Source organism: Aphelocoma coerulescens, chromosome 3 (genome assembly GCF_041296385.1).
Source record: "Aphelocoma coerulescens isolate FSJ_1873_10779 chromosome 3, UR_Acoe_1.0, whole genome shotgun sequence".
Taxonomy (NCBI): Eukaryota; Metazoa; Chordata; class Aves; order Passeriformes; family Corvidae; genus Aphelocoma; species Aphelocoma coerulescens.
In genome coordinates this window covers 24,374,964-24,401,204 of record NC_091016.1, presented here as the reverse complement: position 1 = coordinate 24,401,204, position 26,241 = coordinate 24,374,964, and the positions used below count along the sequence as shown (strand labels likewise).

The following is a 26,241-nucleotide window of genomic DNA, read 5'->3' as shown; positions in this document are numbered from 1 at the left end:
GAACCCTGGGGAAAAACTAGTGAGCTCATAGTCCAAAACTGATGCAGTCATAGTATTCAAAGAAAAAGAAAGAAAAAAAGCACTCAAATTTTCCACTATGATAAAACCAGAAGCAAGTGCTAGAATAAGTAGGTTTTGACATCCATTGTTCAGTGTCACTAGGGTGTTATTTTTTTCTATATAGCAGAACAGTGGTTAATTCATAGCTCTTGGGATTTTTTTTTTCAAGCATAAATCACTACAGATTTTTTTTCCCCCCACTATATCAATAAGTGGTTTGTAAAAATCTGCAGGGGAAAAATAAACCATACAAGCTGGCAAGTAGTTTTAGTGGCATTTAAAACAACTGTGGTAGTTATAAACAGTAAACAAAACATAGTAACCAATTTAAACACTAGAGATTGTTGTATCATAGGAGCATAAATCATTAACTTAATAATTTCAGCAGCAGTGACTCAAGCACAAAATTAAGCCAACAGTACCCCCTGTGGCAATAATGAAGTACTGTATTTCTTACAGAAAACTGACACAATCTGTGGTCACAGTTTGGAAATCCTCTGAATTTGATCCTTGGAAGAGAGACCTCCAAGTAGCTTTTGCACGGAGTACTTTAAGAAGGAGTTATATTCCAGGCATATTTTCATGAACACAAGCCAGAGCCTACGAGCAATGGAGATGAGGTTGGAGGCATTTCGAGAAGGGACGCGCGAATATAAATGCGATGGAGACTACTGCTGGGATTCAGTGCTGTGTTTTAGACAACATTCCAGGCTATTTTTCTGAAGAACCAGTGTTATGAAGCAGGGGATTATAACCTAGAAGGGCCTGAAGATGCAGTGCTCACTCTGGCTAAACTCCTATTACGGTAGCATTGACGGGTTCAGTTCCAAATATCCCAGCTGGCCCTTTATGAAACACTGAAGCATATCTGAAAGGAAACTGCACTCTCCTCCCTTCAGCCAAATCCATGCTACATCTCTTCTGACTGCTTGGAAATGAAGCTCAGAGTGACTAGGCTTCTCTCTAGGCATTAGTCATGGGTCAAAAGTTAGGTGGTTGAATCTTAGCTTTAAATCTCCTTATTTTTCCAAGAAAATTGCAGAACTTCTAGGATACATGAATGCTGCTCAGCCAAAACTGCTTTTAATTTTCATCTTCAGATTTTGATACCTTTTCAAGGAGATGAGAAAATTCAAAAGTTGCTGTCAGAGTTGGTAGGGAATGCAGTTTACTTTCAACTTCTTTCTTTTTTAATTTCTCTGCTATTAGTATTTCCAATACAGAATTCTGGTGATAGGAACAAATCATATGTTTCTGATGTTAGATGATGCTGTGAGGAGGGGGAAAAAACATGTGATAACACCTCACTTCCGAACTGCCTTTTCTTTAAGGATCTCAGGATTCCTGAGGGAATTCATGTAGAGTTCCAAACCTCTACATGCAGATTTCTATATATGAGAATATACAGAAAATTAGTCTTTGGTCAAAACTCAGGTAGTAAAAAGTAGGAAATACCACTGTTGAAAAAAACCAAAAGAAAATGATAGGACACAACCACTGAAAAAGGAAAAGACAATCAAATGCAATCAGACAGAAGCTCTAATCTCTATCCAAGTTAGGAACATGTCCCAGTTAAGTATTGGCTTCTTCTCCTTGTTTCAGTGTTATTTATGCAGCAGGAGCCTTGTACAGCATGAAATAAGGCAACAACTGATGTACAGTGAAGCTATAACCTAACTATAAAGCAAGAAATGGAAAGTTGAATCAATGGTGAAGGGACACTTCTCACTTCCACACATACAATACCAATTCTTGAGTAAATATGGGGTTTCCTCATAGAAATCACTCGGTCAAACCTCTCCTCCTCAGATGTCCTCTGTGAACTTGCAGGGTGGCGCTCCCTAATTTCAGCCTAGTCCCATATTGAACACTAGATTTTTCTCCTGTTATGTATGTGCCCTGACCTACATTAATGCTCACAGGAAATATGAAGTCTTTACCCAAACCCTAGGGAAGAAACAGCCTGAAAAGTAAGGGACCAATTGCAAACATTCCTGAATGAGAATTCAGACTATTGACTCAGGCAAACAGATCCCATATAACATGCACATTAGCAAATACAGGTGACAAAAGGAATTTGCAGAAACAACAGGCAACAGTGCTGCGTACTCCAGGACCTCCCTCCAATTTCTAAGATTTAATCTTAGAAAAACAATAAAATTAAGACATAATCACTATCTACAATAGTTTTAACAGTATTACCTTATCCTCTTGCCTGAAAGCCGTGGAACAATATGAGGTCTTTTTTTCTTGGTGTAGCAGAGAAGAGAAGATGAAGCAAAGTGCCTCTACTGCTGGTAAGTAATCTGAGTAACCAGTGGGGACTGAGTCAAACCTCAGCTATCCAAAAGCCTTCCTCCCAGGACAGCCTTCTGAGAATTAAAGTACAGAACAAGGAAAAGAGACAAGATTCAGGATGGGCACTGTGAAGATTGAAAGAGAAATTTCTGTCAGGGCAGTGGAAAAGCTCCCAAAACCACAGCAAAGCCATCACATCTGCAGGTCATACAACTGCAGTGAGTCCATGCACTTGAGGAGCCCATGGGTTAACTCTGATGGGCAAGTGCCAATGCCAAACAGGACCCAGGACTCTGCCAACAAGCCCAGATGATTGCTAAGGACTGAGGAGTCATGAGCGAAAGGAGTACTCTGGTATTTTGGGTAGCTTTAAGATGGTGTCATTTACATACTCACAGGTAACAGAACAGAATCCTTCATCCTCAATGATCCAGAGTCTCAGATCACCTTCCAGAGTGATCACTCAGATTCATATCCATTTAATACTACTTACAGAGTAACCAGTTGCTGCATACATTACCAGTTATCACTAAATCTAAACTGTATGTGAACTTAGGACTGAGATGTGGCAGACTCTGAAAAGGAGGAATCCAGTTCATACACAAACACCATTCCATCATGTTTACCAATAACATGTACGAAAAATATCAATTACCTTGCCTAGGCTGAGACTTTTCCCCTTCAGATGTGCCTTAGTGTTTCGTTTATTTCTGAAGCTGCATTAGCCAAGAAAATCCTGACAATGGCCAACTATCATTGTTGTGTATCCAAACTGAGGATTAAAACCACATTTAGCCAAAAGCAGAAGGTTTAAGGATATTTCCCAGCTGAAATATTTTTCAGGTATAAAAAGGCTGCTATAGATCTTTGCACACAGAAGGATTGTGCATCACTCACTAGGAAAAATCCCATCACCAAGAAGATTCCTTAGAGAAGATTGGAAAAGAAACAGACAGCCTGGCCAATTACTCAGCTCTAGCTACTAGTAAAAAGCTGTTTAAGAGGAAGAGGTCGTTTATGGACCTTTGCACTTGGACAATATATCCTGGGCTGAGGTCAGTTTGAGATTATTGGAAACTGGTTATCTAAAAAATCATAGATACTAACCAAGACTCCAGCTGTGATCCCTTACAGAGACTGTGAGAAATAAATAATGCAGAATTGGGTGCTCCACCTCAGGGCACACCTCAGCCTCCTGGAATAAGTGGGATTTCTTTTATCAGTGTAGACTATCCATTTTTCACAGCAGAAGCCAGCTCAGCTCCCACAGCCACTTATAGCTAGCACTGGGGTAGCCCATTATTTACTTAGAGGAAAGCATTAAAAAAAAGAACTTCGTTGAGTTCACAGGTTTGTAGAGCATTGTAAATGAAAGACTTCCCTTCAAAATGTAGGCTAATGTGGATCCCAGAAAAAAAAAAGGAGGCCTTGTTTTGATGTGCATATGCAGCAAACATCTTCAGACCCTGGGTCTGGTTTAACATACATCCTTGCAAGAAAATAATTAGGTTGTTAAGAGTGAATCAAATGTCACTTACATTATGAATAGTGCATGTCTGTGTGATGAAGAAATGCTGACTACATATGAGTTCAGCCTCTTAAGTAAATTTTCAGGCAAATCTTCTAGAAGTTACTTAATATGTGTCAACAACTTAAACTCTAAACAAAATTAAAGAGGGAAATTTGGTCCCTGAAATACACCCTTTTAGGGCCCAGAGATTATTAAATTGGCAAGTTAGGTCTATCATTAATCTTTATTGCATGAAAGTAGTCTATTTGTGTCCAAGCATATGTGATAATGTGGAATATTGCAATAAGCAAAGCTGGGTTTCAGGCAAAGGTAAAGGTATGATAAAGGACACACTGCTGTTCTCCAGCTCCTCTCAAGAAACAATAAATCTTCTAAAAAGATTTATATTGGAAACATTGTGGGAGATATTTAACAAAATCGAAATCTAAATGAGGTAAAATTACAAGGTTGGTAAGAGACAAGATGAAAAATATCTTAATTTATCCAGTTCCTTATAAATTCCCATAAATCATGTTAATTTACCTTTAGAAAATCACAAATGTCCTTGATATGTCACAGTACTTAGTCACTCTGTCAGTGTACAGACTGGGAACCAAGACACTGTTCTGTAAGCACCCTTCTGAAAGCACATTCATGTTTCTCCTCCAAATTTTTGTCCAGGATGACATCTCATTGCAAAGCAGTCATCACGATCTTCCTGCTCCCCTTCATTTTTCAAAAGAGAACGTAAAGAAAACTTCACCTAAGGAAAAGCCTGCTGCATGATAACTCTGCTGGAGAACTGCTGGTCAGGACTTTTGCAAACACTCGACCTTGGTTCCCAAAAACATTGTTCTGATCACCTAGAAGCACAGCTCACCATCAGAAAGGGCTAAACCAAACCTGACTACAGTTCATGTGCTGTCATTGTTTTGGTCACATGAACATTTTGTTGCAGTATGGCCCTCTTTTATGCACATCAACACATCCGCTTGTTTGAGTTGCTTTTACTTCAAGCATCTCACTAAAATTCGTACAACCCACATTCCATCTCTCTATAATTGATATAATGTCTGCAGGAGACAAAGAATAGCTATTGATAAGCAGGTATCCAATACTTAATGTTACCTTTTGATGCTCTTCTGAAATGAAATCTGAACTGAATTTTTTTTATGGCATCAAAAACACCCAATACAAACAAAACAGGAAAACAAATCTAGTGGTGCTAGAAGTAATCATTTTCTTGAGCGCCACAATACCTATGCTTTAACACTGGGCACTTCTAACTTGCTTCTCTGCTGAAACACTGAACTACTTCACAAATATATTATGTAATCATTTATTAGCAACACTCGTCTATGTTCACAATAGAATTTGCATTGATGTGGCAACTGGGAGTGCCCATCAAAGCCAGACCCCATACAAGGCATTATTCAAAGGAGAGAGAAAAAGCTAAGACAAGTTGCCATAAGAGCATGAAGAGAATGGTGCAGCAAAGATAAGAGAAGCATTATGAGAATCTGATTTTAAGAAATCACTGAATGTCTACAGTTAAAGAGGGGCAACCTATACCATCCTCTCCTACTCCAGCTTCAAACTGGAGCCTGATGTCTAGATAGGGGGATAGACCCTTTCTTGAGGCAACTGCTGTTTTTTTAGGGGAAAAGCAGTGATTTCTGTAGTGCATTATATTAATTTTTTGTCTCTGACAAAATAAGGTATATTGATGATGCAAACATTCTGTGGGCATTTATACTGTGAATCAAAATAGAGTACACTTTGATAGTCTAAAGAGAGAATATTGCTCTGCAGTCCTTTAAGAAACTAACCCTGAGCCTAAAGCCCTGATTATCTCTTGCATAACTTACCTGTTCCACTGAATTATTCCATAACCTATGCCCTGCAATTGACCACGAGAAGTCATATGCAAATTTTACTCAAGTACTTACAAAGTTACAATAGTTCTTCAGCTTCTGTTGTACTCTTCAGCCTTCCTCGATGTGAAAGCATCATGACCTATTATCTTTATAATATCTTAATATGACTAATGGCTACTCCATTGCTGAATGGTTATTTTATGTAATTGAGCAGAACTGACCTGGATCATATTATTCAGAGCTCATGCAAACTTCCTCTTTGAGGTCACTTCCCAGTTCATACCTGGTCCAGACAGATCCTGACTAATATTTGAAAGCCTAATGGCAACAGACGATCTGAGATAGGATCTCCAAAGGCCTGATAATAGCAATACTGTTCACAAATGTAACATTGGCTACAAGGTAGTTCTGTTACTTCAGGATCCCTGTTTCCATGGATCATACCCAACTTGCTCAAACATGGGACACAGTATCAGTAATGCTAAAATGTGCATCCCTGCTCTGATCCCCTGCATCCAGTGGGGATGTCTAGTGTGGCTTGAGAACATCACCTGAACATCCCATTCTATGAAACATGGAATGATTTTGTAAGTATCATAACACAAAATAAATATAGTTTTGGGAATCATGCACCTCTATCTGGCTTTCTTCAGGGTGTATTTGGAGTACTCTTTTTGCTCCTTACTCCATTCAAGAAAGACATCGATGAACTGCACTGAATGCTACGGAGAGACACCATAGCCTGGAGCACAGAAGTAAAAGAAACCAAGAGGGTCAGGAGGAAAAAGAGTTTAAAATTGTAATTTAACTCCTGTCTGCCGCTCCCTGTGAAAGGCTGATCATAGAAGAGACAGAGCCAGACTCTTCTCAAGCCACATAGCCAAAGGAAAAAGAAGCAACACAGATCATAGGAAAAAAATTGTCCTTCAATTTTAGGAAAAAAAAAAAAATCACCGAGAAGATAGTGCAGCACTGGAAGAGTCCACAGGTATAAAATTAATCACCTTCACTGTTGTGAGAGGAGCCCAGTCACAGTTCAGCAGCAGATTCTGGTCTGCAGGGCCTGGTTTTGTCAGAGGGAGTAAACATCAGCTGTTTCCACTGAAGTCTGTAATATACGTCAACCTTTATTACTTTGAGGAAATTAAAGGTAGGTCACTCAAGATTCAAGGACCAGATTTTCAAAACTCATTTATGGAGGGTACTGGACATTGAAGACAATTGCAGACACATCACTGTGCACAGGTACTCTAAAACTGTTGCTAAAAGCACCATGGAAAATCAGGCCCTCATTGTTTGATGTGTCTCTTTTGTTAGTTAGGTCAGATTTCTTTTGCTATCCCACAGTGCTATATGCGGTGCTGTGTTTATTTTCCAGGTCAAGTAGTTTCACGCACTGGAAACTTAACTTTGAAGAAATAATATGAGAGAAAAAAAAAGATAATCTTAAATCTACCAAGTTTAAAGGGAAGAGAAAAAAGTTCAGTTCACATGATTAACTGTCATAAGCACAGTAAATACCATCAGAGGTGCCAAAGCCTGACTTGAAAGGTTTTAAATGTTTCAAGCTGTGCAAGCATGCATTTCTTCAAACAGGCAGAACTGATTATGATGATCACAGGCAAAACCTTAGTTAAACAGAGGATGTGCAATTTTTGTAAATCGTTATACAGTGATTACTAACTATTTAAATAAATGGCTTGCGTGTTTATTAGCATTAGAGTCTTTTTTCTTCCCTTTGTATCCCTGTGAAGAACAGGGAATGTTGCAGGTGATGAAGACAATTTTCATCATCAATACAGGACAAAGCAACAAGTCTGGAGAAAATCAAACTTGACCAAGTAGTGTTATTTAGATTCCAAAAAGTTTAGTAAACTTTGGAATAGTTTCAAGTAACTCTCTTCTAAAAGTTAAGGTCAAATTTTCTTTTCAACCCTTTATTACCAAAATATATATCTGTACATTCTGGCCATACCAGGAAGCTGAAGGACCAGCTGTTCCTTACTGTGTCAGGAGCTGTACACACTCCTGTACACTCAACATTTCAGAACGAATGGAAAGAAGCACAGAAATGATGAAAGTAGGGATAAGGTCATGTAATCCTTATTGTATTTTACTACTTATGTTCCTAACGCTAAACAAAACCTTACTCAGCTGAGCTATACATATTTTTTAAAAACTTATTTAAACTGGCGGTTGTTTGAACACTCCTAAATCTTATTTAACTTGCACAAGAGACTGAATTGACAAAAAGGTATGAAGCAAGGTAAGAGTTTAAACAGAGCTTTGTAAGGGGTCAATTTGTCTATTCAAAACTTAAGTTGAACTGGCATAGCCGTAAAACTGTAGAGGCACATGTTATTCCAGCCACGTTGTACCTTCAGAACACATAAATGCTCCAAAACACCATCCAAAACACCAAAACACCATCTCTAAAACACCATATTCACCAATCACCAGCAGATCAGAGAGATGAAAGCATCTGGAGGCAGAAAAGGAAAACATCTGAAGATGGAAAATCTCTTTACCTAGAAGATGGCAGGAGTCTACATCTTCAGTTTAGATGAAGGGTCGTTCTTCTCCTTGCTGGCAGTCTCCACCCCATTACACGGCCAAACAAATCAGTAGCTCCCAGGAACAGGAGGTCTGCCTGAGCAGATCAGGTTGCAAACTGAGTCTTAAAACATGTGCTTGGTGTGTTGTGCATATCAGAGACAGAAAATTTGGGAACAATATTCTAAACTTTTCTGTGAAAACAACAAAGGATCAATCTAACTTGCTTTCCATAGAAAGACACATTTCTTTTCCCCAGAAATTCTTGTTTTATTGTCTTATCATTTGCTCTCCCAGTTGGAGACAACTAAAAGAGGGCTGATTTTTAACAAATCATAAGTATCTGCCCTTTTTCTTTAAAGGCTGCAGTCAAATTACAATGGAGCACTCAGGCCGTGATTCACACAACTGTGCTTCGTTATGCTGGTCCATGGTTAAGTCCACTGAACTAGGAGATGTTCAAACACTGTACTCATTAAGATGTGTTTAATGCTTTCCTGGGGGAATTCCTGTTAGTTGGTGTTAGAGCACCTTGAATAAGCTGGACTTATTTGCTCCTTTTTTTTTGAAAAATTAGCAAATTTTATTTGTTCAGGGTGACAAAGCAACCTAAGTCCAATGCCTGGCTCTTAGACATAGTTACTTTTATTTCATTAATTATTTCATGAAATAGCATCTGTAACCATCAATAAAAGATGGTTTGGATATTTTTTCTTTCTGTAGGAAGAGCATCTCCTAAGGAACAGATCCACCAGTTTGGCAGTATCTGACCTCCTCTTTACATACACACATACATCCCATCTATCTATACTCAGCTCTTTACCTGTACTCTGTACACACACATATCAACTTCTGCATGTGTTATTCAGAAGAAAAATATACAACCTATGGTATATTGAAGTTGTCATTCCATACTATCCGTAGATTTGTAATGGAAAAAGCCAGATCCAAAGGGAAATCTAAGAGGTTGATTAATACCAGAAGAGGAATAAATAAGATTGGAAACAGAGTGGATGCTTGAAAATCTGACTTGCTTCTACCTAGGGTCACTAATTTAATTTTCTCCTACCGTCCATGTGGTTTTTGTTTTTTAATTTCCAGGAATTCCTGACTGTTTATTCTGTAGTGAACCAATGGGATTTTGAGGCCATGGTATGTTGTGGGAAATGTCTCAGTAGTATGTGTTCTTTGTTAAAAGTTGCCGAGGAGCTGTGTTGGTGTAATTGAACAAACACTAACTATCTCACTTTTAAAAGGGAGCATAATCTGCACATCAATTAAAGCCAAATGTCTGGTTAATGGCTAAGACACTGCTATGTGTCATCCTCCCAGTATTCATCAAAGAAGTGTTCCATAAGTGCCTTGAAATCTAATTGCCAGTGTTAAGAAAAAAATCTTCAAATAGATTTGTGGACGCAGATGGCTTGTTTATATACAATTTTAATAAGAACAGTGTTTTTCTAATAAAATGGTGTGTGATTTATCCAACATGTAGAGCACAACAAAGGCAAACAAGGAGTGGGCTATATGTGCACACATCTCTGGGGTCTGGTTATGCAAAGTGCTGCACTGCCTGCCCGAAGCCTGGCCAGGGCTGTGCTTCCTCCCTCCCATCCCAACACCTCCACTGGATGAGGAGGGGAGCTGAGGCATCATAAGATGATGGTCACCCTGTTCAGTTTTGCCCTTGCCACATCCCTCCTGCTTCTAACAAAATCAGAATGTTAAATATAGATGAAGTCATGCAAGAAGTTACAGAGGCGCTGCCAGTTGGTAGATGTCTCTCCCTGATCTAGGTCCAACCTCACTTGTCCTTCCTTGCCTCCTCCCATTGCTAATATTCCTCACAGTGCTTCACAGATGTTTTCTTATCATGCTACTGAGTGGTTATTTTTCAAGTGGCTTCTCAGAGCAGATGTTTTACAGGCACGTGCTGTTTAGCCTTCTGTTGACATTATTTCTCTTATAAAAGAAGTGTTACTGCCACATTGCCTTTAAAAAAAAAAAAAAGAAAAATAAACTCCATAACTCCAAATAAAGAAATAAATAATTGGAGTTTTTAAACACCTGCTGATTATCTGATAATATTCCAAGAGAAACCTGGATGCTGCAGTTATAACATTTCACAAAGCAGCTCTTTCAAAATGCCTCTCACACAGAAACCTCTAGTCCTTATCCAGTTGCAGCACAACTCATTTAATACTTAGCAATAAAGGCTACGTGAGAAACAAAATGTAGCACATGTATGTTTAGCCATACACTATTTTGCAACTGTATTTTGTTTATTTAACACATACACACACACCAAAAAAAAAAAAGCTATAATTAGGTTTTATGCCAGCAGGTAAATCCATCCACACTCAGTGAACCCGGTCTTTGCCTCTTCCATCAGGTTCATACACTGGGGCATGTTCCTCTATTTATTTGGTCCTAGCATCTTTCTATCCCTCTTTTCGTAATGTGTTTCCTTCCTATTACCATTGCAGATATATTTACTTGCTGCAGTTTTGCTCAGGTTTTCAGAGGGTGTTTGGAAGTCCTGTATGTACAACCAGTTAGTTCTCAGGTCAACACTTCCAAATTAGCAAGGAATAACTCATTGCAGAGAAGTATTGTTGGAGGCTGATTTTCAAAGAGAAACGTGCAGCACAGCAGTCATGTGGAAATAAAGCTACATTGGAGATGCTATCTGGGTGGAGAAAATAAATAAATATTATACAAGTTTGGGAACTACAACCAGTGGCCAGATTTCCCCCAATGAGTATAAAACTGGAATTGCTCCATGAATTAAAACTTGGTTTCATGGGATCTGTGCCAGTTCAAACCAGCTGAAGAGCTAGCCCACAGCCCACAGCTTTTGGCTTTGACCACACTGCATATCCCACCCACTACATGCCCTTGATGTGGAAGCATGGCCTTGATGAATGAGCACAAGAGCAGAAAATCTTTACTCAAGCCACCTCATGCCCCTGCTCCAGTTGGCCTTTCTATACAATCAGTTCATTAAACAATACTTCAAGTGCCTGATTCATCCTCTTTTATGCCAGGGAAATTCTTGGATCCAAAACAGCATAAAACTGGAGCCATGCAGAGCTCAATTAAGCCCAAGGATTTTGAAAGGGTTGATCAGCTAAAGCTTTTACAGTTCCTGTTAATATTAAGCACCAAATGTGTTTATCTTGCATAGGCATTTTTGACTTCCAGAAATTTGGGGTGAGGAGCTGTGGGGCAGTGGCAGTGTGACAGTGACAGGTAACTCAGGGAATGGCTTTTGAGACAGTCTATCCACCAGGCAGCCTTCTGTAACTCTCTGACTTATGCTCTTAAAAGGCAGCTACAGTTCTCATCTGTTTAGGAAAAACAAATCCAATGTTTTCTGTTTACAGTCACTCCCTCCTTAGCTGAACATCACTCCTTTCTCCCTGTCCTACATACCACCAAAACATCTGGGGTGGTGGCCCTTGCCAGAACTCACACCAAGTTCTCCAATTAGCCAGATATCCCCAGGGATTGGACAAATGCCTTGTATCAGATGTCTCTCCATCCCACTAATAGTTCTAGCTACACTAAAAAAAATAGTGCAGTGGTTTATAAAAAAAATCCACCCCAAAACACAACAGTGAGATAGAAGAACTTTGGAAGCTGACATGAGGAAAGAAAGGGGAAAAAAAAGGTTAAATATAGTTGCCTGTGTGCATGCATGTGCATATTTACTCACACACATACACACAACATTTTTTCCAAACATGTATGATGGCTGAGAAATTTCAAGGGTGAGCACAAAAATATTACCAGAAAGCTTAAGAGAAATAAAGTAGCTGACTTCAAAAAGAGTGGAAAGTACTTTTGATTGGGGTTCTACTAACTGTGGGAAAGCTACTAGGGGAAAAGTGGGAAATGTTTAAGCAACTGTTGGAAAGAGTGCAGTTGAAATTCTTCCCACTTCAATCTAAACAGGGAAAAGTGCAACATAGGCCATTGCGGTTAGGTAAGGAATGAAATGCAAAGAGTTTTACAAGCAGAAAGCTGAAAGCTTTTAAAAAAGATAAACAAATCTGGTGCAGAGGATTTGGAGGCACTGTATGTAAAAATAAGCAGAAGTAAGTTAAAGGATCAAATTAAAGGAGCAAATGGAATTACTGAATGCTAAACTACATAAATATTTCAACTGACAACAATGGGCTCTTTAGACATACTCACATTAAAGAAAAAGGAAAATATAATAGTGGTCTCCTAAAAATGCACAAAAAATGAGAAACAGGGACAAAGGAAACAGTCTAATAATAATATAGAGGAGGAGGGAAAAAACAAGAATTATATTACTGTTCCTGATTCAGAGCCCAGTCCTACAGGAACTGAAATGCAACTCTTTACTCTTTTATGGGCAGACACTCATCTGCACCAGGTACATGACAAGACAGAAAAGGCAGGACAAAGCACACCAATTTCTCCACCTTTTCTCCCAATTGTGATTATGGGGCTGGCTCAGGCTTCAATGCTTGTAAGAGAAGGCATGTAACTCCTACAAAATTTCACCTGGCCACAGTGATCCTAAAGGTGCCTTTCTGGTATTTGTGAATCATGGGTCTCACTCTTTTCTGATCACTTGAAAAATTCAGCCCAGTTTGATGCCAGATAGCAGGGCACTCACTATAAAGCCATTACAACATTATTTAACAACCCGTACTCCAGAGAAATCCCAAGGCAGCTCAGGAACACTTCGGTAATTCCCACTTATTTTGTTTACACCTTGTGTCTGCGAAAGGAAAAATGAACATAAGCATTAAGAAAATTTGAAATATCAGTATAACATAACAGGCTGTGAAGAGCTATGAATGACAGACAGTCAGTGATGCAGAATTTTTGGACCTGGAAGACTTTCTTCTTTTACATGACTCCCTTCTGTCATATGGACATCCAAAGCAAAGCAATTCTGCAGAGGATTTACTGAGAGAGTGAGCTCTGAAGGCAATTGCCCCTGCTTTGCATCAATATATGCTTGTGCTCTTTGATGGAGACAGACCCTGCACTGAAGTGGATAACCAGTATTTTTCCTTCAAGCTTTCTCTCCCCATCTGGCTCCACACCTGTTGTGTGTTAAGTATATTTTCATTGAAGACTGAAAACATTTAGGATGACCTAATAGATGTATACAAAATAATGAAGGAAGTGATAATGATGCATATGGTTAAACATCCTCCCATCCAAGAAGCCCAACAGCCATGAAATGTGGCAGAAGTATTCTAAATATAAACACAAATAAAATCCAGTAAGAACCTAGTTCACAAAGATAAACAAACACCTGGAATAAATGGTGGCACTGGACAATAAAAACAAATTGTAACAGTGTTCTAAGTATTTTTGTATTGTAAATAAAAATATAAACCACTGAAAAGCAGGAATGAGATAAATATAACAAGAAAATGAAGACACTTGGACACATCTGTGAGCAGGCTGCATATGCAATAAAATCAACTGAAAAGGCAACTGTTCATTATTATTATTTATCATTACTTTATTCATTCTTCTGATACAGGAAGTATCTGAAGCCAAAGCCAGATGCTTACAGTGGAATTAGGTATATACACACTTACAAGGTCTGTAGGAACAAGCCCTGATTACTCACTATGAGCTATCACTGCTGAAGATGTTGGCACTGACACATTATGCCTGACCACTCAGCAAGGATGATAACCTTTCAGAAATAAGACCACTGTTGTCAAGAATCTTTCCTGGTTTGAAAAACCTCCCTGACCTCTCAAAACCAATTTGCTCTATTTAAAGTTAGCTCTGAATCCCAAATCCAAAACCTTAAAAGGAACGGTTCTGTCCCTAGTTTTGAAACTTAGCCCTTTCTCCGAGCTTGGTTCTCAATTGCTTTATTAGAGCCACACTGATTTACACTTGCTCAGTGTGTAGTTCTCCAAGGACAAGCTGAAAAAGCACAGGTACCCTGTGCCCAATATACATCCATTTTGACACAGCCTTTGAAAAGAATGTTGAATCCTTAATATCACTACAAATATGGAAGTATATTTGACTTTTTTCCTTCAACAGCTCAACGCTCTCTCAGTTCTCCTCATTTCTGCCCTGAGGCACAGCACTCACATGTTCAGATACTGCCCAAACATGCCGGATGACAGCCCTCTGTTTACACACAGGACAATCCTTGGCCCAAGTTTTTTTTTTTGCAGTCTTTAGAAGATATTTTCCTGTTGTTCTCAGCAGACTGTGTCTTGGGGCAAAAGCAACAGGGTTTCATTAGTGCTTTGCTTGGAAGATGCTGATTACCGCCCACTGTGGATGTGGGGGTTTGGGCTGTGTTCTGGCCTGAGTGTGCTGCAGCTCTGGCCCCATGTCCAGCAGCCAAACCAGTAGAAGATGGTGATGGCTGTCACTCCCCACTGCCCTCTGCCAGCTTGGAAACCATCCACTGAGAAGCTGCATCTCATTAATGCTGCTGGACAGTGCTGGGCCACGTTCACCCACAGTGATTAATTCAGTGAATTTGGCACGCTGAAAAGAAATCTCTCAAAATCGCACTATTCCAGCGAAAACACCTGGATACCCTTAGGAAACAGATATAACAACACTATTATTGAGAAAAAATAATCACTAGGAATTTTAAAAGGGGGAAATAATTTGCAGTCAGAGATGGATCAGAACCAGCTTGGTAAAACAGATCCCTTTGTAGAGTTATCAAATGTTCTGGTACATGGTGACATGCAAACTGCAGGTTTCCTGTTCTGATAAAATATGAGGGTGGGACTTCATTAACCAAAGGTTTTGCTTTTATATTAAAAACATCAATAGGTGTTTTCTATTCCACTATGAAACAAAACCATATCAAAAAGTTATACTTTTATTCCCCATAACCTACAGTTTTGACTCACAGTCCATTCTGTTTCTTTCCCCCTTCCTCCCCCATCTTTTTAACAAGAGAAGGCAGCAGAGAATTTGAGCATCACTCAGTTCTCTGGCTTTTCCCTTAATAAAACATAGTAAAATGGAAAGCTTTAGTAAATCTACATGCCCATCTTCATGTATCAAAAGGCTGAAAGGTGCTGGCGAAACTTGGAAATCAGGGTGTCTAAAACAGTAACTCTCCTACATTTTTATCAAAAAGTCTCTAATATTGAACACTTCAGCTGATTCAAAAGAGTAATAATTTAATAATGGCCTACATTTTTGGAGCCTTTCTAAACCTGAAGTTCAGAATTACAAAGGGTCATACAATGTAAGAGAATCATCAAAAAAAACCTTTGCCAAACAGTCCCATTTAGTTTTTCAGATAGTTCCCATATGGAATGGCAGTGACCATGACAGAGAAGAGTAGAGAATGTCACTCCATAACCTATCCAATGGGACTTTAGTTGTTTTAGCTCAAAAGAATAACACACAGTGATTTCATGTACTCTGAGACCCCTACTCTGTATCTCTCAGTTACCCATTTCAGGACAATAGAATCTAATTTCAGCATTCTGAGCTAATTGAATCAGGGTGAGAGAGAAAAGTGTTTCCAGTACTTTTCTGCAGAAATGTCTCACAGCCCATTCTGCTGAAAAAGAAAGATTACATTTAAATCTTTAATTTCTGTATCCAGTCAGTAGAGTTAAGTTCACACATGATCTCATGGAACAAAAGTAAGCAAAAGTGATGATGTGAGAAAGGTATTTTTTCCATGTTCCATTGCTGTGAAATCCTATCTTCTCAAGCTCATTGCTTATAACATCAATTTAGATGAGATATAACAGGGCACTTCGTTCTCATTCTGCAGCTTTTACCTGGTTTGTAAAATTCTTTCAGTACTTAGAATTCCTTATTTACTTTCCTGGAGTATTTTTTCAATTCACCTGTTTCATGAGAAGAGCACTGTCTTCACACCGAAGGTCTCCAGACCACTTCTCTACTCATAAACTAATTACTACCAACCACCTATGACAAAATTACAAAGAGTTCAAAACTTACACTACACTTCTTTAAGTGAAGTACAAGAGAAATTTGCACTCAGAGTCACTGTGTTATGTGTACATAATATGTGTACAAAATACACCAGAATCTGAGTTGCACCAGTCTTGCCTACACAACTGTACCGATGAGTATAGATGATAAATGCTTGCACCACCTTATGGGCCTCAGGACTTTTTCATTCTTTGCATTTGAATAGCATAAAATGTAATATAAAAGCCACATGATGATTAGTAACCAAAACTAAACTGAAATCCTTACACATTCAAACCAGAGTTTGAGCAATTGTAAATCAGTATTTGCTTGTGCAAGATGTTACTGCAGTATTTTGGATGTGACTCTTCACCACAAAATACTGATTTTATTCATTACTGGACAAGAATATGAAAAAATCTCTTACTTGATCCTGTACTGAACTTTTGCTTAGCTTAAAATTTTATAACAGCCACATCTGCTTCCACAGTATCTCTAATAAATAGAAACTCATGTGAAAAAAACTTCACCCCAAGTTCATCTTGGTCCTCTTCTTAAAAAAAAAAAAGGCATATTTTTTCTTCCTGACCTTTTTCCTAGAAAAGACAGATAGATTGTGTGTGGAGTTTATTACAAGATCGATCAAGATAATTGAGGTATAATTTTCTCAGCTATTTCTGTCATCATTTTTAAAGGCAGAGATGATTGTTTCTCTTTCACCCATCTGGGAAAGCACACTGTGTTCTCATGTAATTTGAACGTTTCAGCAAGGATGTGAGACCATCTTTTTGGATGTAGCTAATAGCTCTGCCATTAGGCCATCCTCTCTTGAGATTTAATTTTTCCTATTAATAATTGTCAACACTATCTCTTTTTCAGAAAAAAAACAACCACACCTAAGTCTTCTCTTCCTGTCTGGCACAACACCAGCCAATATGAAGTTCAAAACGTGGCTACAGTTCTGAGGCTCTTTAAAGATTCACTTGCTCCTTCTGAGAATCTTCATAGACAATCCCTTTTCTACAACACACTTTTTTCTTTTTAAGAATAATTTTTGACCATTCGTGTGAAAAGAAACATGCTCTTTTTATAAGGTCCCCTCAAAATTAAACTCCAAGGCTCATATTTTTGCTGGAGTGACCATGCACAAATCCTCTTCTCATTTATGCCGATCTTCCAGTGCCTTAATTTATGTGAATTACTTTTAATTGCATCTAACCTTTCAGAGAACAAGATCCTGTCTGTCTGCTATGTTAGTTTTCACTCAACTTTTTTTTTTTCCCTATGTGCCATTCCATTTCTGGTAACTGTGATATCAGTTACCATAAGAAACATTCCTGTTGTGAAATACATTTTTTTTGTATCCAATATTAGATAATTTTTCAGATCTGTGATGACAAAACTCTATTTCACTGTGATCTCTCATATTTCAATCTCCTTCAACTACCAGTATTCTACCCTGTATTTCTACAAGTATTTTCCATCAGTCACTTCCAGTCACTAATGCTCGAAAAGTTAAGGCTTAAAGTTTTTGCTTCTGTTTACCATTAAGGTAAAACCAAGACATTAAACAGGTTACGGCACGCATGAGTGTGTATTGTTGTGTATGTACTTTGTATTAGTGGCTTCAACCCTGACTTTGCTATTTTCCTAGAACTGGCAGTGGTAAAATGTTCTTACTGGATTTAAACCCAGTGATTTTCAACTATGTTCGTAACATAAAAATATATAAATAAAAATATTCAGTGTGCACGTCTTAGCTAAGCATCCGTGTCCACATTAACCATTCTTGTTTATATACATATATATACAGAATCTTTGATGTACCTTGTACACCAAATCCAGTCATTGTATAAAGAGAGCTCCTTGCTCCGCATTTGACTTAGAGTAATAATATTAATCAATTTATACTGTTCCATCTTACTCTTTCACAAGTTTTTTTTCCTCTACCACAAAAAAAAAGGCATCTGACTTGAACTGTTCTGTTAAAATAATTATGAAACTGAATAATCAAATCAAATCAAACTAAATAGTTAGCTTTGAAAATTTGGATCCTAATGGTGGATTTAGTCAAGCAGGACTTTTTTCAGGACTATCAAAATCTCTTTGAATATGAGTCACAAATTATTCACTATCTGTCTGGGATGTTCAAAGAACTGTAACATTTCACCCAAGAGTTTGCCTGCTCTGACTGGCAGCAAAGTAAATATGATGGGTGGTCTGTTTAAGGCACCTGTCCAAGCCCAATCACATTACATTTTCATAGTATCAACATTTGAAAACACTATAGCTGTTGCATCAACAGAAATGCATGGGAATATCTCCAAAGCAGATGGCAACTAGCACATCACAAAAACATGCAGATTCCTGAGCCAATTTATATAGTAAAACAGCATCTACCACAGACCAAAGGGAAGAATAATTAGCATATTCAAACACTCAGAACTTCCCAACATCCCATGGTTTAGGCAAAGAACAATGAAAAGTAACTGTTCTCACGTAATACTGGCTTTCATTTGGACAGGATCTACTTACAGCAGGATTTATTCAACTGAGTAATTCCCTTTGAATCTGAAAGAATACACAATTAATTTGAAAATATTGGCTAAATTTTGCCTGACGGAAAACACAGAAACCCAAAAAAGGAACTTCTTAATGAGAACATTTCATTATTTCTGAGTCAGTTCTTATAAACCAATGTGGTTCTAATGTCATGTATATATCAAATTTTATTGTAATTCACAGGTATTTAATACAGTCCACATTTCAAGAGAACAGTGAGCAATCTGCACCCATACAACACAGAACACTTTGCACCAGATTTTTTCATATACTGCATGCCTAGGTCCCTTTGCAATTGTTTCTGAAAACAAGGATTATGTTATGCAAACACAACCTACAATGTTTCCCATTGTCTGAAAATCTAATTATTTAAATTCCTACATAATTCTCTCTGTGTTAATTGACTTAGAATGGAGTCATTCAGTTATCCAGAGGTGGCTGATTTTGCAGATTTCACATGTGAGAATTCATTCAGATAAGTAATGGAAAGTCTGCCCTACAGCTAGATGTGTTTAGAGCTGATCCAACACCTGCTGGATAACCCTTCTACGGTGACCTGTTCATATTTTTCATACTCCAATTCCATAGTTCCTCTACTGCAGGAAACAAAACAAATCCTTGTTATTGCTAGCTTGATGGTGCTGATTTGAAAAACGTAGGTACATTTCAGATATGACAGAACTGGCTCTTAACTATTTTGTGGCCACTCAGCCACCACACACCAACCAAGAGGGTTTACAGATCCAAACTGGGACCCAATCAGACTTCTGAGTGACATAATTTTCAGTGGCCTGCTAATAATGATATGCCCATGACCTGGAATCCAACAATACAAAACCAAAGCAGAAACTTAGGATGTGCTTGAACTCACCTGAGACGTCCAGATTTCAGATGGATATAGCTGAGCCCATGGGCGTAGCTGAAAGCAGGATCCTTTACACACCACAGAGAAGACTCACTGCCTGTACTGACTACAGAAAAGGGACAATGTTACAGACTCAGAAAAAGATACATAGGTCCTTAAAGTCCAACTAAACAAAACAGTAAGGACCAGCCACAGATTTTATCCTCAGCACACTGAAAAAACTGTACATCCAGAACTTGTTATCAGAGGTTACAGAACTAAATTTTTGGGGACATATTTCATTTTATGAAATTAAATAAAACGTTATAAATGTATATATCATAGTCATTCTGCACACTGCTTTTGTATTCAAGCATAAAATCATCTGTAGGAAAAATGTGTTGATGCATAGTGCATGTCCTTCTGCCACCTCTGGTCTATGATGAAAAAGCATCACCAGAGTGTTTGACTCTAAGGCACCATAAACACTACCTTAAAAACCAGGAGTACACCATTACACTTTTCATCCTACCTCAGTATTATATACATATTTATGTATAAACAAGTTGCACCACTGTTTTGGAAGAACTTGGTGCAGTGACACTAAAATAATTTAAAATGTAGCACATTCAATTTAAAGAAAGGGGGTTTCTGTTAATGCACTGTCTGAAAGTGGATTGTATCTTTAGGGTATCCTCTGATGTCCAGTCTTCCAAAGGTCTTGGTGGTTCGGCTTGTCAAATAGTCACAACACTGTACTGGAAATGTGAACAAAATATCAATTTTCCCAAATGAAATGCTATAAATTTAGGCCAATATAAACCTGTCAGAATTATCCCTCTATAAGATTCACCCCAGGGTGTGGTGCTGCACAGCTGAGGAGCTGAGCTAATAAGTGTTGAAAAAAAGGAAAACGCTGCTTTATGGCATCATGCAAATTGGCACAAAAAATTGCTTGCTCCTACGCCCCAATCTCAACAAATAACAGCCAAAATGTGGAAGCCATACAAAGTCCCACTGGTATGAAAGCAGGAAAAAAGCAACAAACAGTTCTGTCCGGGAGTTCTGTGTTACATGTTTCCAGTGTTCATATAAATGTCTACATTTTACCTGCTCAGGCTCAGAAGAGGCAAGTTAACCAAAACCACTGTGCATACAGATACTTTCTACTTGCATATTAAAAAAGCACCTTCTGCCATTTCCATGTTCCAGTAGTATCACAAGACTGTGAGTCCAAAAGACTCTTTTTTTGCCTTCAGCTTACCTTTGGGTCAACCAGAGAGTTACTCTAGACTGACAGTAATGTAACCAAAACCAGATTTTAGCATTAAGAAAGCAAATGTAGATTTTGTTGTGACTGTATCAAGTCTTGCCAACATATTTATATGAGCAAAGCTCTCTTTCAGATTTCCAATTTATACTGGCAAAGTGCTCCACATTGGCACAAGATGCTTCAGTTGGATAGACTGTATTTCTACAGAGAAAACGAGAGTTTGCTAGCACAGCTATGTTATTTGAGAGTGGCATGTTCAATATGCTCGATTCACGTACACATGAAAGAAGAAAGGGGCAGCACAGCTCTGTGCACACTCACTTAGGAACTCCAGTGCAGAAACCTCACTAGAACGTTCCTATTAATTTCAAGAATTTCTATGTCATAAATCAGAACTTAAAAAATTGGATGAAAAATGTAAGAGTTTTAAAATAGAAATCTTGGGAGTATTTTCATGCATGTCTGGATTTTAAGGTTCATGTTTTCACAGATTTTTTCTCCATTTATAGTGCCTATGTCCTTTTAAAGCAACAAGAACCTGAGATTCATATTCAGTAACATATATGCAAGAACACTGGTCCTTGAGAGAAATATCAAAACACAACAAAATCATGAGGTGTAACCAACATAAACAGATTCTATTGATGAAGGATCTTTCATTCCCAATGGAGCCAAACCCTTCCACAGCCACTTTAATCTTCTGCAGAAGATCTCCCATGCTCAGGTGAGTTCATTACCAGGAAGGGAATGTTTGAAATACTGTCTGATACATAAAGCAGCTCTGCTAGCAACTGTCAAACCCATGTGAAACCAGTCACACCAACACATTGAATAAAAGGCAGACACCACTAGCCCACATATTAATAGAAAGCAGCTTCACTATCTACTGAGAATACTGTTAGCATGATTTTGCTAAGCCCTGAGCACATTTGTGGAACTCTTTGGGGAGTTCTGCGTCAAGGAACATCCCTCCAGGCTACAGCAGGCTGAACAAGATGGGCCAAGGAGCTTGCCTGGAAGGTGCCTGCAGATGAAGCAGCTGAGTGGACATCCAAATGACTAGAAATAGTTCCTGCTACAAAGAACAAGCAGGAGAAACACACAGGCACCAGAAACATAGCCAAGCCTGGATTTGTTTTGGCAGCTTGTTGGATAGGTGCAGGCTCCGATTCCTGAAGAAGGGAACTGCCTCCTGTTGTCCATAGACAGAGCCTTCATTTCTTTTTAAACAAATTGGATGGCATGCAGTAAATATCTGGCTCCTGCTAGCAAAATTGTCTCACAAGACCCTAAACACTGATGATCTCTCAGGCCAAAAAGAACATGATCTGTTTATTTATTACTTGTTTACCTTGTTCTGGTAACTAAAAACATTGGGTGAAGATCCCATGTTGCCAGACAGTACTCATGTTTGCTTTTCTCTTGCAGACTGATTTCCCTTACCCAACTCCACACTAAATCATACCTATGATGCACAATATTATTGTTGCAGCCTAGCCAGGGGTCTTTTTTTTTTCTTTTAAGGAACAGAAGAATGCACCCCAGAACATACTTCTGACTGGGAGAAAACAACTTTTCAAAATCTACATATTTTGAAAGTTGATCATTTGCTAAAGACTCAACGGTTCAACTAAAAAGTAGGAATGGAAATACATTTTTTTGTTTGCCTTGGTGAGAGTATGACTAGCTTTGCATGATAAATGGACCACTAGGTTGTGTGCCTGAATAGCAATTTCTGTGGCACTTCCTACCTCTACTGTGGCAGTTGTGCAGACAGCTCTTGACAAGAACTTTTCATAATAAATGATGCCAAGATGTATACTGAAAGCAGAAACATAAAAATACTAGTTCTATGTCAAAGTGCTGCCATTGAGTTCCAATATATGAAACCAGCTGCAAATTAGAGGACAGCTTTGTTTTTATCAGACCACAGTAACTGGCGTGAAGGTCTACAAAACAGACCCTTGAGCCCTGGAAGAAGGGTAGGAGAGGGAAGAAATAGACAAAGGAGTCAAATTCAGCACTTAATTTTAACACTCAATAATGACAAAAACAAATGTAGAATACCAGCCCTCAATTATGCCATCCTCTGATATGGTGATGATGGCAATGCCACGATACTGAAAAAGAAATAAAGGGGGGATGTGGAAAGTTTCAAATAGCTGATATTTTTATTTCCACGCCAAAATCCCTGCTTCTGTCAAAATCATCTAGATATATAATAATTAGATAGTTATATGATCATAATAATCATATAGTAATCTAATCAATTAGGAAACAGACATAACTCTTTGTAATCACCAATGAAACATCTGTGGATTAACTCACCTACTAAAAAATCCAACAGTAACTGTACAATACCTGAAAACTATTTTTCAATATCAGGTGCAGGAGCCTTAGCTCTGCATATACAGCTGTAGCAGCGTTCCTGGATGTTATATATGTACACATGCTGAACATAAAAATTACTCTGCAACATACTGCTTTCAGCTAAAGTCAATTTTAAAGTGCAAAGCCATTTTAAATGAGAAAAAGTATCAAAATGCTTGCAAGTAAATTAAAGTCTTCTGTTTTTTTCTGAGTAGAGTCAGTGTGAGAGAACAGAACCCAGCCAGCAAGCACTTCGATCAAGGGCCTATCCTAAGGAACAAAACAAAGCTCACACTTAACATTTACCTTCTTTGAAAAACTTAAATATGGCCACATATTTACATTTCAATATTTATTTCACATTTAAGTCACAATGTAGTCCATTTATTTCATTAAGACAAAAAAAAATTAAATAAATAAAAAGAGAAGCAATTGCAACAGAATATGTTTTTAAGGGTGTGGGATCACATTTTATAAAGGCTGTGAAATGTAATAAATTCCTTTTGGAGATGTTACATGTTAGCAGTGAAAGACTTGTAAAACACCATAACCATTAGAACTTAAGCACATGTTAGTTTAACAAAATTTGCAACGTATTTCCATATTGCCTATAATCTTCTACAGTTATTAACATACTATTAATTCATTCAGAAGACCCCTTTCAGATAGTAAGGCTAGGTTTTTGGAGTAGCCATGATTTCCATGGGCTACATCTTTCTGCTTCACACGCTTTACAGCTTTGGCCCAGGAAAACAGTTATAACCCTCTTCTAGTTCTTACTCCAGCATGTTTCATCCTTCCCCTCCTTTAGGTAGAAGGCAAAACTGGCAGGGAAGGGGACTCTTATTCCTCTAACAACAGAAAACTCCCAGAAACAATAGAATCATCTACTGGCCAAGTCTGAGAACTTGATTCAGACCCACTACAGTATGAAGAGTTTTTTGCTGTGGGACTGAGTTTTGGTTTTTTTAAATTTAATTAAATTTCATTAATCAATAAATGTCATTTAATATAATTAATATTCAATATAATTAATACACCTCAAAAACAGCCCAAGAAAACATTTTCCTTGGGTATAAACAGAAGTTATTACAGTAAATTTGTTGTCATTCAAATTGTAACACAGCACTTTTCAATTTATATTTGTTCAGAGCTCCTATTCTCTCACAAGTTTCTATGTAGCTGTCTATTTTGTCCCTTTTTAAAAAAAATATTAGCCTTTCCCTTGAAGCCAGCCCTGTAGTCCTCTCTGTTCAGGGGAAGATAAAGTTAGCTCTTTGTTTGATTCCTGACAGAAAAAAAAGGATAAATCTTATGCCTTGACTGTTTCTCTTTTAAAAAAAACCCAAAAAAACAACACACAAAATCCTCCAAACCTTGAGTAATATTTTTGCACGGTGTGATATTTTATTCTTCGTTTTGTTTCTGGCATCAAGCTTTATTTGTTGGCACAAAGAAACCTTGTACCTCCAACCTTGTAACTCAGAGGCAGGGAATGACAATTCATAAGCTTTAAAAAAAATTGATCGTGATTTGTTGCCATAACTGTGCAGAAGAGTTTGTGCAAAGATGCACACCACTGATGCACCTTTGTTTAGTACCTCTTCACGTATAATAACCCTCAAAAAATGATACTGCTCATGAAAGATGGCAAGATAAATTAAAATATTGCAAATAAGCATAATTAATGAGAAATTATGTCCTATAATAATAACAAGTACATTTTCCTTCCAAGCTAATAAAAAAAAAGAGCCTTAATGGCTCAAATATCACAATTATTTTTGTATACTGAAAGTGACAGGAAAAGAAAGGTGTGTCTTAGCTACTAAACACCAACAATACTGACTTGTTCATTTTGGCACTACATTGCTGAGATTTTGTATTCTTCAGCTGGGCAACTGACAGTATAGAAAATTTAGATATACCTTTCATCCCTTCCTGCCCTGCAATTTATTCATTTCCCCAACTATCAGATTTTTTTCCTTCTCCTTACTTCTTGGACTCACTGCAGAACACTTTCAGATACATTAAAAATACAGCTGCATACTAAAGGGGCAAAACAACATGCTGTTTGTTAGTCTACATTTAACCAGCGCCCTAAGATTTTCATGGCCTAAATAAATAGAAATAGTCAGGACAGTAATTCGAACAGCAATACAAGCACAGCACGCTCCTCATACTACACACACACACTGATGTTTCAACTACTTAACCCACAGGCCATTCTGAAGGTAATAACGTGCTACCTCAAGAGGCTAGGGTTTCATTACATTTTTAAGAACTAACAGGTGCGCCCTTACGGCTTGCCAGAACGAGCTGTGATGAACTGCAAAGCTAATCCGCTCACTCGCGGCTCAGCCCGGGTCGCACTGCACCTGGCCAGTGAAATGGCAACAGCGCAGTTTATGGCCGGCCATCCTCGTCCCGCTGTCGCAGACCTCAAAGCGCTAAGGCAGCTGGCTAATCTGCACAGCACTAGAGGAAGGGAAAAAAAAATAAAAAAAAAAAAAAAAAAAAGACCTTGAACGTGTATAAGTTACCTAAAAGTGCAAAAGTAAGCTCCTACTCCCTTATGGCAGTTGAAACTAGCAAGAGCATCAGAATAGTTGAGCTTAGACATGGATTAAGGCTGGACAAACTCTCAAATATCTGCGGGACCTTCTTCATGGTGCTCCTCGCAGGCCCTTCATTTTCTGAAGCGCCCCGAAGGAGCTGCCAGTGCCCCCCGCAGCCGGGCCTTGCCCTCGCAGCGCTGCTCGCGGTGAGCTGCAGCCCGAGCCTCCCCGCTCCCGGTGACAGCACCGAAGGGGCGGCTCGGCCCCTGCACAGGGCACCGCGAAATACGGCGTCTGCAGGGAGTCCGCGCTGCCCGTAAACAAGCTTTGCTAACCGGGCTTTGTTAGCTCGGTGCCAGGAGAGCGGGGGCGTGCCTCAGCAAGGCGCGGGGGGCGGA

General features: G+C 38.5%; 1 long non-coding RNA gene across 1 annotated transcript; it reads right to left on the bottom strand.

Annotated features, from left to right (window-relative positions):
- Positions 1–200: 200 nt before the first annotated feature.
- Positions 201–26,104, bottom strand: LOC138107187 (uncharacterized). Its single transcript, XR_011149294.1, has 7 exons — positions 25,829–26,104; positions 19,673–19,772; positions 12,980–13,054; positions 8,274–8,395; positions 6,750–6,853; positions 2,263–2,432; positions 201–1,170 (listed from the first exon to the last, which is right to left on the bottom strand). It is a non-coding gene; the product is annotated as an uncharacterized lncRNA (long non-coding RNA).
- Between the last annotated feature and the right edge of the window lie 137 nt (positions 26,105–26,241).